Source organism: Protopterus annectens, chromosome 2.part1, assembly GCF_019279795.1.
Source record: "Protopterus annectens isolate FY-2018-M chromosome 2.part1, PAN1.0, whole genome shotgun sequence".
In the NCBI taxonomy this organism is placed as follows: Eukaryota; Metazoa; Chordata; order Ceratodontiformes; family Protopteridae; genus Protopterus; species Protopterus annectens.
This window is the reverse complement of record NC_056729.1, coordinates 831136059-831149107: the sequence shown is the minus strand read 5'-3', so window position 1 is coordinate 831149107 and position 13049 is coordinate 831136059.

The following is a 13049-nucleotide window of genomic DNA, read 5'->3' as shown; positions in this document are numbered from 1 at the left end:
AACTGCCTTCCATATTGAAGTTCCAGCAAATGGAAAACCTCAATGGTAGAGCAGTCTAAAAATTGGAAAGGTTTGTCAAAAGAGGGAAAATGCACATATTAAGACTTCCCACTCATGGTAATTATTCCTGGATTCCAGCCATTCACTTTAAACAATACATGCAAATGCAGTTCAACAAATCAAACACAGACATTAATAAATCATTTAACTACTGAACTAAGTAAGCTCTTCCAGTCTAGCACATCATTCAGACTCCAGGTTTTAAGGTCCCAAAATGTAATATTAGTAAACTTCCATTTTTTCCTCATGTGGCAATCCTGTAACTGTCAGTTTTTGCTGCTTCTGGATAGCTGCTTTTAACCAATCATGTATTTTCATAAGTTGATCCTTGCTCCAAGATAGTTCATTGTAAACAATCATATCTGTTCATATGTTGATCCTTGCTCCAAGACATTTGCTTTAAACAAATCAGGTTTGTCAACATGTTTATCACAAAAAGGTATGACCACAAAACTCCCCTGTTTTTATTTCTTTGGCTGTTTCATTTTTTTCATATCTTTAGCATGCTATTGGGTCATGTGTTTTTTTTTTTTTTTCTAGTACTGACATGATTTTGGATCCAAGTTTTGAATTTTTCTTCTTGCCTGTCCCATATGATATACATACACATACATAGAGTTATTTAATGTATGGGAAATAATACCCTTCTAACCTACTAATATATCAAAATAGTCATTCCCATAATAAGTGCCCAAGTTGTTCTCAAAAATATCTGTACTAGTGCTTGGTGTAATATAGGGTCAGATTAATGAATGCCTGCACTTAGTGATATGCAGATGATAGACAGTGTGCCATTTGGAATTCATTAAACAACTCCGCACTCCGTGCACCCCCTTAAAACAAAGATAAACTGCACAATATGCTAATGAAAGCATGCATAGTATAATTACATGTTAAATAACCAATCCAACATGGTGGAGCTATTCAGTAAGGTATAAAGTGATTGTGTACACTCAGTGCTCCCTTTTTCCATTAAATCAAAAACTCTTTGGAATACAGCCATGCAGGTACTTAGAAAAAATAGGGGTTGTTGCTGCCATCATTAATCTGCATGTGCAACAGGCTTTATTTAATTCAAGGTGCTACTGCTGCTGCTACTGCTGCCAAACCTCGACCAAGAAGGAAGGAAAAGTGTGTTCAGAACCTATTTGACATGTCAGGAACTGCATGATACAGAAATTGTACAGTGACACAGGGTGAACAGGAACACAAAAGAAGAAATAAGCAACCTCTGCCTCCCTCACCTGAGACACCAGGGAAACCACAGAGAACACATCCCAATGGGAAAAACAGGTATGTGTAGCATTATGAATACTAGCTACAGGGAATTTTCAGAGCCCTACAAGGGCTATATTAGAGTTATCACAGGCCTCAGCTTCTAGAATCTCATATCACATTCTAAAAGCAATGCTACAGCATGCAAGAGATCATACCTAGTTCAAACCCACTCCAGAGGAGAAACAGAAAGATAATGCAAAAGTTATATGCCATAACATGCTTCTCTGTGGTTTTGGGATCACAGACTGCACAAACATAGAAATAAAAGCCCCACCCAGTGAACAGGGAAGGTGTTACATCAGAAGACAGCGATACCACTCTATTAACTGACAGGTCATCTGTAATGCTCAAGGGATGAACTATAATCTGTGCACAAGTAACCCTGGCAGTTTCCACAACTCACACATATGGCCCACCTGTGACCTGTACACAAGGTGTGTTAGGGTGGCTTTCCACAAGGGACTCAAGTGGGGGATGGAGGTGACGCAGTAGGACTTTGGCTTATAACACTCATGAGAGACCTGCACAACTGCACTGAGCAATAATATAACCATGCCCATTCTCAGACTGAGAATATAATAGAAAGTGTATTTGACATGCCCAAATCAAGATTCCCTTGTTTAAACACCTAAAGGGGTGCCCTGCAGTATGACCCAGCCAACTTTGCCAAAATATTCACAGTCTGTCTCATGATGTACAATATAATTCTCAGGAAACAGCTTCATCAAGGACAACAAGGCCCAGGACCACAGTTCTCAAGATCACAGACAAGGCCAGCAGCTGCAACAGATACAGATGATGAGTCTAAGGAAGAACAATCAGATACAGACTCGGTTGTGCACAATATACCATGGCTTTGGCTAAGAAGCAAAGGATGGCACACACAATTAATACCTAACTGAAATACTACAATCCTAAGTACACATAACTATTAAAACCAATTCCTGCCAAATTCCCCAGCCTTTACTAAACTATGTAATGGTTGAGCTCTGTCAGCATTACACAGCGTCAATCCCAAGCACACATCTTGTAGCTATAATATTAGTCAAGGTTAGATTTGAACATATAAAACACTTCAGTGATTACTTTCATATGCAAATGCTTATTGTTAATACAATGAAACAAGACTCAACTCTACGGTAATATCAGCAGTAACTCATGAGTGATTTATGTAATTTATATGTATGATTTTACCCAATACTATGCATCAGACATTACACTGGACCAATGTAGATAACCCAAAAGTGAGCAGGTCAGTGCTAGTCATCATTTGCACTAGCTTTGGAGTAAGCAGAATTCATAGCTAGTAAGACTGAATTAACATTAATAATACAATCAATATAATGGCAGTCAACAAGCATATAATAAATAATTTACAGCTTAGGAAAAAAATACTATGGAAACAATTTTTTCAATACATGCGATAAAAACAAATATATGACTAAGCAAGCTTCAGCTATCCACTTTATGCATCAGACACAAAGTCACAAAGAAATGTGCAAAGGACAGGGCACAGTCATCATCACGTCCACAGGGTGGGGTGGTGGGTTACAAGAGGGCAAGCTTCACACCAAAGAATTCAGTGAAACTATATACAATTTTCAGGGTCAGTATCAACAGATTGCTATCATTCAGTAGTAATTGTGTAGATAAAATATGTGTGTGCATGTGTGTGTGTGTGTGTGTGTGTGTGTGTGTGTGTGTGTGTGTGTGTGTGTGTGTGTGTGTGTGTGTGTGGTGGTATGAGCAAAGTGATCTTTAATGTTTGTGGGTCTGCATGAACACAATCAAAGTCCCTGTTTTTGCACAAATCCCTTGTATCTTGGACAGGTATGAGCCATGTATGGGAAAGTAGTCAGTTGCACTACTAGTTCCATGGCCCTGGCTATAAGTCAGGATGCTATCTGAACATGAATGATGCCTGCTGGATGAGCTGTCATCATGAGGACATCCATGACCAAGACCCCTTTGTCTAACATATCTGGGTGTGGCAGGAGCGGCCTTAGGTCAACTGGTGCATTAGGCAAAAGGGCTCCACGGCGCCCCCCCCCCCACCACACCACCATGTGCTCCGTTCCTGGCCTACTTACATTAAATAACTACTGAAAAGCACCCCTGCTAGACCGCCACATTGGCCTATGCCTAAGGCCAGCTATGGGGTGTGGACATCTCAACCACTGATGGGGTAGTAGATGCACTGACACTGTGGGAATGGGATCTTGCATGGCCACATTGGCTAACACCTGATGATGTAGTATATAGTGCCACTCCAACCATGTAGATGCTGACTGTCCCACAGCAGATGTTCCATTAGAGATACTGTCTGATCCAGAGTGCCATTCATTCTGTCCAAGGAGTCACCCACACAGTTTAGGTAGTCCTGCCTGTCAGAATGCACAACATACAGTACTTGGACTATCTCTTCAGAGGCCATAGTGGAACAGACATCTATCTCCATGACAGCTCTACACATACATTACATGGCCCCCACCGACACACCAACATCAGGAGGAGGATGGACAGCAATCTTCCTCTGAGCAACTCTACCAACACCCCTTTATGGTATTTCACCCTCATGATGGCTACAGGGAAACTCAGCCAGCTCTGCAACTGCACTATCCTGAGCAACTGTGTCACCCCCAACCTATCTCATCTCCCTATCTTATCTCTGAGGGCACCACGTAATGGGCACACATAGGCATACTGACAGGGTCCAAAATATGGGCATGTGATGCAGGAGCCATTGCCTCACTGTCAGACTGACTCTCTGCATCCCCAAACTGTGTTTCATCATCACCACCATCATTATTAGAGGCTAATGATCTCTGACATCAGGTGGTAGGAGATCCAAAGTATGGGTGTCAGGATCACCAATAACAAGTACTTAACACAACAAAGAGAAATAGAATAAAAACTGATCAAACGTATGTCATGTAAAATGTAATTTTACAACAACAAAGAGAAATAGAATAAAAACTGATCAAACGTATGTCATGTAAAATGTAATTTCAGCAATACTAGATGTAACCACAATTAAAAAGGGGTGTTAATGTATACATATATCTACTTTATGTTTAGTAATAAGAAAAGAATGTGCCTACCATGTGCAGGAGGTCATACAAAATCAGTACCAGATGTGTTTAGACAGAAGAATTGGGATGAAATATGAATGATAATCATCACAATGCAAATGACACAATAACCAGAAAACAATCCACTTTACATCTGCTTAATAAGAAACATCTTATACAAAAATCTTCTCTACTGTTTTCTTCTGCACCACCCTTTTCTCTCTCTTTCCCTGTCTCTCAGTCTCTCTTTCTTCTCCAAAACCCTTTTTTGCTCACTCGCTCATTGTCTCTCTCTCTCTCTCTATATATATATATATATATATATATATATATATATATATATATATATATAGAGATATATAGCTATTTGTATATAATGTGGCCTTACTATGTCTTGAGAGACTATAACGCTTGCATCACAAAATAAGTTGATTGTTGAAAAGCAGTGCCTGCTGTGACTGTAAAGTCCAATTTTTGACCGGCAGACTCCATTACAGTTTGTGCAGGTGTAGTCGACACCTGGCTGTCTAGGTACCAAAGCTGTCCTCTTCCATCTGTGCTCTTGCTTCTTCTCCCACAGCTCCTCTCTCTTCGTCTTGCTCATCTGGCTAGCTGTCATGATGGCAAGTCTTTAAGTGATGTGAAAGGCAAAAAGCACAAAGGTTCACACGACAGGCAAAATACAAAAAAAAACTTTAATAGTAAGCTAAGCGCTTTCACTGAATTAATCCGCTTCATCAGACCATAAAAGACTCACAGAAAACTCAGCTTTTATTCATTCCAATCAAACAGTCAATTAGGATAGGCGCATTCATCATTAACCCTTATATGTCTGAGTAAAGGCATCCAGCTTACATCTAAAAATACACATACACCATAAATACATAAGACATATTCAACTATACTATATATAAACACATGTATGTGTGGTAAAATCTTATACAATAGATAGCAAGATAATAAAAACCGTAATTTATAAAAACATGAATAATAAAATACAAACATAAATCAATGTTTAAGAGACCTAGCTCTAAGAAATGGTTTAAGTGACAATTTACTATTAAGACCTGGGGGTTTGTCAGCCTGTAATCTAATAATCAATTCTTGTTCATTTATTCAGTTTTATTTACCAAGTTACCTCCCCTCATGGTGTCATAAATAATCTCTAGCACTAAAAATTTAAACTTATGAGATTATCCTTCTTTTGCAACATGCATGGCTAGAGTGCTTTTCTCTTTAGCATTATTAGTATCCCTAAGATGCTCTAATATCCTCTCTTTAAAGGCTCTGTTAGTCTTACCCACATAATAAGAAAAGCACACTGTGCAAAAGCTAAAATAAATGACATTTCTAGCATGGCAGTCTGCATAAAAAATACTTTCTATTTTAAACCCTATTAAAGGGTGTACAAAATGCCCACCTGTATGTATATACCTGCATGCAGTACATCTTCTGCATGTATATGTCCCATTTATATTTGATAACTTATGGCGTCGAGAGTGGTTTAATTTATAACCAAGTTGCATTTTTAGTGACTTATTTTTCCTAAACGCAAAATAAGGTTGTTGATCAATTACATCTTTTAGTTCATTAATAGTGGATAGAATATCCTAATTATTCCTAATCACTTCACATACTACATGAATATTACTCACATAAGTGAGAAGCATCCTCACCTTATTGTCCAATCCATGCCTATTAATGCTGTGATCACCAGCTATATCAGTTGAATCAGTCATTTCATTCATATAACATACATTAGAAAAATAGGGCCTGCATCTCCCTAATCTTTCATACCAGGCCTCTCGAATGTGGAGATCTATCATACCGGCATCATAACCCCTCTCTATAAACTCATATCTGAGTGTTTGTAGGGCATCCTTCAGTTTCCTATCATCACTATACAAATGCATTATACGATAGATCTGGTCTTTAAGTACATTCATTTTTGTATGTTTAGGATGCATATTACTATGATGTAATATATTATTCTTTCTCACACTCTTCCAGCACATAGTCATAGACACTGTACGAACTTGATCTATAGTCACCTTTATATCTAGGAAATCTATCTCAGATGCTGAATACTTACACGTGCATCGCAAGAAGTCATTCAACCGATTAAGATAGAGAAAGAAATCATTCAATTGTTTCTCTGTGCCTTGCCACAAGAGAAAAATATCATCAACAAATTGTTTATAACATTTAATATGACTCCACATTCGAGAGGCCTGGTATGAAAGATTAGGGAGATGTAGGCCGTATTTTTATAATGTATGTCATATGAATGAAATGACTGATTTGACTGATATAGCTGGAGATCACAGCAGTAATAGGCATGGATTGGACAATAAGGTGAGGATGCCTCTCACTTAAGCGAGTAATGTTCATGTAGTATGTGAAGTGATTAGGAATAATTGGGATATTCTATGCACTATTAATGAACTAAAAGATGTAATTGATCAACAACCGTATTTTGCGTTTAGGAATAATAAGTCACTAAAAAAGCAACTTTATTATAAATTCCATCACTCTCGACCCCATAAGTTATCAAATAGAAATGGGACATATGCATGCAGAAGATGTACTGCATGCAGGTATATACATACAGGTGGGCATTTTGTACACCTTTTAATAGGGTTTAAAATAGAGAGTAGTTTTTATGCGTACTGCTATACTAGAAATATCATTTATTTTAGCTTTTGCACAGTGTGCTTTTCTTATTATGTGGGTAAGACTAACAGAGCCTTTAAAGAGAGGATATTAGAGCATCTTAGGGATATTAATAATGCTAAAGAGACAAGTGCTCTAGCCATGCATGTTGCAAAAGAAGGATCATCTCATAAGTTTAAATTTTTAGTGCTAGAGATTATTTATGACACCATGAGGGGAGGTAACTTGGTAAATAAAACTGAATAAAATGAACAAGAATGGATTATTAGATTACAGGCTGACAAACCCCCAGGTCTTAATAGTAAAGTGTCACTTAAACCATTTCTTAGAGCTAGGCCTCTTAAACATTGATTTTTATTTGTATTTTATTATTCATGTTTTTATAAATTACAGTTTTTATTATCTTGCTATCTATTGTACAAGATTTTACCACACATATATGTGTTTATATATAGTATAGTTGAATAAGTCTTTTGTATTTATGGTGTATGTGTATTTTTAGATGCAAGCTGGATGCCTTTACTCAGACATATAAGGGTTAATGATGAATGCGCCTATCCTAATTGACTGTTTGATTGGAATGAATAAAAGCTGAGTTTTCTGTGAGTCTTTTATGGTCTGATGAAGCGGATTAATTCCGTGAAAGTTCTTACCTTACTATTAAAGTTTTTGTTGGATTTTGCCTGCCGTGTGAACCTTTGTACTTTTTGCCTTTCAATTGACTTGTTGGCACAAGGTTCCTTTGTCAGTTCCAAAGGTTTTTTGTTCTTTAAGTGATGTAGTCTGCAGCTATGGCTTCCCAGCCTTTAGACTGATGTTTCCTGCCTTCATGACATGCATGCAGACATCTTTGAAGCATAGAATAGGCCTTCATATGGGTCTGGAACTGGTGGCAAGCTCCCAATACTGACAGTCTTTGGGGATTCAACCATCCCACATACGTCTGACATGACCAAGCCAGGACAAGTGCATTTGGAAGAGCTGGGCAAACATGCTTGACATCCCTGCCTGCTCTAGAATGCTCTTCTTTGGGATGTGGTCCTGCTAGTTGATGCACAGAATCCTTCTGAGGCAGCATATATGAAACACATTGAGCCTGCATTCTTGGCAGGAGTACAGGGTCCATGTTTCACTAACATAGAGCTGCATTCCAAGCACACACACTTGACACACCTTCATCTTAGTGTCAAAGATCAGTTTGGAATTTTTCCAGGCCCTCATTGTTAGATATGCTATTACTTTTGCTGCCTTACCAATCCAGGTATTCAGGTTGGCATTCAGGGAGAGGTTGCTGGCAATGGTGCAGCCCAGGTAAGTGAAGTCCTTCACCAGCTTAAGAGTGTGATCACCGATGAAGATGTTGGGGGTGCTGTTGACATCCTGCCCTATGATGTTGGTCTTCTTAAGGCTAAGTGTGAGGCCAAACTCTCTTCAAGCACCAGCAAAGGAGCTTATGAGTCATTGTAGTGCTTCCTCAGTGTGAACAGTCTCTCTCTGATCAGTACTGTCCACACTTTGGTCTTCACTCAAAGGAGTGTAGAGTTGAAGAGATGACCAATGCTTCTAGTGTGGAAGATACACTGTCTTTGGACATGTTAAAGGCATAGGACAGTAACAGAGAGAAAAAGATGCCAAAGAGGGTTGGAGAAAGTACTCACCTCTGCTTCACTCCTCTTCTGATAGGTAATAGGCCCAAGGAGGGGCCATCATATTGTACAACATCATGCATGTTCTCTTGGAAGGATGTAATTATCCTCAGGAACATAGGGTAACACCCAATCCTCTGTAGTAAGGAGAAGAGGCCTTTCCTGACCAAGTCAAATGTTTTAGTTAGATAAATGAAGGTGATGTACAATGGTTTCCTTTGCTCACCACACTTTTCTTGCAGCTGCCTTTTTCAGAAGATCATGTTAATTGTAACCCTTTCCACTCTAAATCCACATTGCACCTCAGGGTAAACACATTCCATGAGTGATTGCAGCCTGTTGAGAACTGCACTGGCAAAGGGCTTTCCAACAATGTTAAGGAGCAATACTCCATGGTAGCTTGTTGGTCTAGGGGTATGATTCTTACTTCGGGTGTAGGAGGTCCTGAGTTCAAATCCCGGTCAAGCTCCGAAATGTTATCCAATTACAGATTTAATGTGTTTGTATGTTAATATTGCTCTGTATGTTCATTTTGCATGTCTTATTTGTGGATCTTTTCTCCACTGAAAATGGGTTTCTGACCCAGTGGACTTTCCAGGTTAACAAATGTCAATAAATAAATAGTTGTTGCAGCTAGTTCAGTCTCCTTTGTTCTTATACAGTGTGATGATGTTGGCATCATGCATATCTTGGAGCACTGTTTCTTCCTGCCAGCACTGTAGCAGAAGCTTGTGTAGCTGGTTGAGGAGAACACACTTCTTGCCAACCTTGATAACCTCTGGGGGAATGCCATCCTTTCCTGGAGTTTTACCACAGGCAAGGGAAAGAATGGCTTTACTGAGATCTTTTACAGAGGGTGGATCATCAAACTCTTCCATGACAGGGAGGTGGGTTGTATTTTTGACTGCTGCTTCAGTGATAATTGTCACCTTTGAGTAGAGCTCCTGGTAATGGTCTGCCCATCACTTCATCTGTTTACATCTATCTGTAATGACTTCACCTGAGGAAGATTTTATGGATTTAATCTTGGCTGTACTGTGGCTGAAGTATTTCTTCATGCCCTCATACATGTAGTGTGTGTTGGCACAGTCATCGGAGAGTTGGATGTTACAACAGAGATTTAGCCAGTAATCATTGGCACATTGTCAAATAATCCACTGGGCATCATTTCTGGCCTTCCTAAGTGCAGCTAGAGTCACGTCTGAAGACTCTGTCTTGTATTTGCTTGGCTGTGAGAGCTGTTTAATCTCAGAAATTCCTACTTCAAACCAGTCTGGATTCCGCCTCTCTCTTTTACCGAAGGTATCCATGGCAGAGTTGTAGTTGATGTCATGGATATGGTTCCAACTTACTTCGACACTTCTTTGTGGGATGTCCTTGAGGGCCTCTGTATATATATATATATATATATATATATATATATATATATATATATATATATAGATATATATATATATTTATATATACATGTATGTATATGTAAACACACACATACATATACAAATGCATATATACAAGACTAATGATTTCTTATATGGCAAACCTGGAAGTTCAGCAATAGACACACTTGGGTTGTCCTCCACCTCATCACCAGCATAAGTAACTCTTTGTGAACTTCTTGATGGGCTGCCTGAACCTCTGACAGTGGACAGGAAGTTCTCTGTCTCAGTCAGAGGGGGGTTTCAGTAGTAGGACTACCACCAACTCCCATCAGTTCCTGGGTAATTGCAGCTGCCATAGTTTTGTGTTCTTTATCATATACTGGCACAATGTCCTACTCTCTAGTAATCATGTCTTACTTTCTGGTAACCATGGCCATGTCCACAAACTGCATTAATGTCATTGACTACATGCTCCCAGATGCAATCACTGGAGGACCTGTTGTCAGCTCTGCCCCTGTCTAATAGGAATTATCAATGTCATTGTAGTGTCTCCATGATAACTTCTAACTTCATTTCTGTATCTGTGCACTGGGGTTTTTTTGGAGCTAGATGTTTTTAATGTCATGGCCCTGTATGAGATGAAACATAAGAAGAGAAAAAAGGGAATTAAGCAAACAGTGTGAATGTTAATAAAATACATATGTTTGGGTTTATTTAGGCATCATGCACAAAATAAAATGAAGGGCTCTCTAGGAATGCACACAAAGGTAACAAGTGTTCAGATTCTCATAGAAATAATTCTATAATGGCAGGTCTCATTTACTTGAAATAAAAAAAATAATTAAAGCAATAACTGATATACATGGCTGATATACACACCTATGACAACAACAATAGACAAGCAATGCACACAACAAACAATGGTATTCTGAAATGTAATGCATCAGTAATGTCAAAATAAATCTTTTTGTAAGAAACAGCAGCATATATTTACAGAAAATCAGTACTGAAAGCAAACAGAAGCATTACAAGTTAAATAGCAGCATTGAAAAGTGTGGGAATCCAAACAATCTCTCTTAGTACAGTACAAGCAACTTGCCTACACAACTAGCTTATATAATGCGGATTCAAAATTGTGAGCACTGTCAATATACAAAGCAGGTGACAAATCATTAACATTCATGAATACCATTACCGACAGCATGTGCTGGGAAACTAAACATAGTGTAAGGACTTACATGATTCTGTGCACGTCTTAATAGTATAAGAATGAGCACAGAGAAGTGTTACTTGCTGAGGGCTTCCAAGTGTGAATGATTAGTGTAGCTGTAGGAATAATTAAGTGTTTCACACTCCATCTACCTTAATTTTCATTTACTAAGGGTGTCTCAAGGAGAATAGACTTAACAAAAAGTTAGGGCCCTACATTGACTGACTATGGTGGGAAACCATTTATAACATTTGTATTACGAAATTCTTATGATATAACTGTTCCTCTGAGTCGCAAGTTGTTGTTTGTAGTTCATATGATGTATATAATAATTGAATAATAAAAACATGTATCAAAATAAATGCATATGGCATTGTATTTGTCAGACTTGCATAAAAGGGGGGATAATGCTCACAAAAGAAAGATCTGAAAAAAACTGTAGTATTGCAAACATGTTTACTATTGTAACATGAATTAATAGGTTAAATGCTGCAAATATACAATTCATCTACACATCTACTGGGAATTTACAAAAGACAACTATAAGAAAACGCTTATGTAGGAACTCTAATGTGAAGTGATGAAATGTTACCACTTGAGTATATGAAAGCTACTTTCTCTTTGTCAATAATATGTCTTGTTTGTGGAAATTATTCTCAAATGTATCATGTTTATGCTATGGTCTCAAGTTTCAGATCTAGATGTAGTGTTTTGCATGCCATTAGTAATGTACATAATTTAATTTAATAAGACAATCAAAACTGAGAGAGTATCACAAAGAGATACTTATCCTGTGTGTGCTGCTTGCCATTGTGCAATAGAGACCGGCAGCAATCACTGCCAATAAATGATGGTTCATTTCCCAAGGCAAAACATAAAACAATGCTTTAGTTTCCCTTCAATAGAGAAAACAAGCCTGACCCTGGTGTACTGCCTTCAGCACTCTGGATAGTATTAAGTGATGAAAATGCACCTGTCAACTACCTGTCTCTGTGAAAACAATATGTAATTACACTGAGCTTAGAGAAAGAGAATAAGTAATACAGGATTTGAATCCAGTTTACATATAAGTTTAAGGAGTAATTCACAACTATTGACACACATTTCTGTATATGAATGTGTTGTTGGAAACTCATAATTTTATAGTATTAATAACGTGATATGCATTCGGTGAGATATAACATTTTCTAAATTGTGATAACTCAAAAGAAGTAACATGACATGAAAAACTGAATTATATAAGATGCATTACAGCAACATATCTCTCAGGTAGTAATCCTGACAAACATAAATTTCCTTTGAAATTTTGGCAATATTAATTGCATCTACTGTGTCAAAAATGATCTAATGTCAATTGCTGTCTCTCCCCTTTTACATTACTTGGCATTACCTATAAGTCTTGATAATGTGTGACAGAAATTCAAGTTCTAATGTGGCAAGGAGGTGTAAAAAAAAACATGTCAGTTTAATGCACTACCTGCTCTGGCCATTGCTAGTTATACCCTTTGATTGTTTTCATTTTCCTTTCAAATTTCATAAATGTATTTTTTACTTTTGCATTTATACACCACTTGGCAGTGTGCAACCATAGTTCACAGCTAAAAGCTAAAATCAAAAGTTTAATTTCTGCTGCCTTCTGTAGTGAAAGCAAGCCTAGTGCCATTGTGCAATTATCAGCACTCTGGACAGTGTGGAGAGAAGAAATTGTACCTGTCAGTAAGTGACCTCT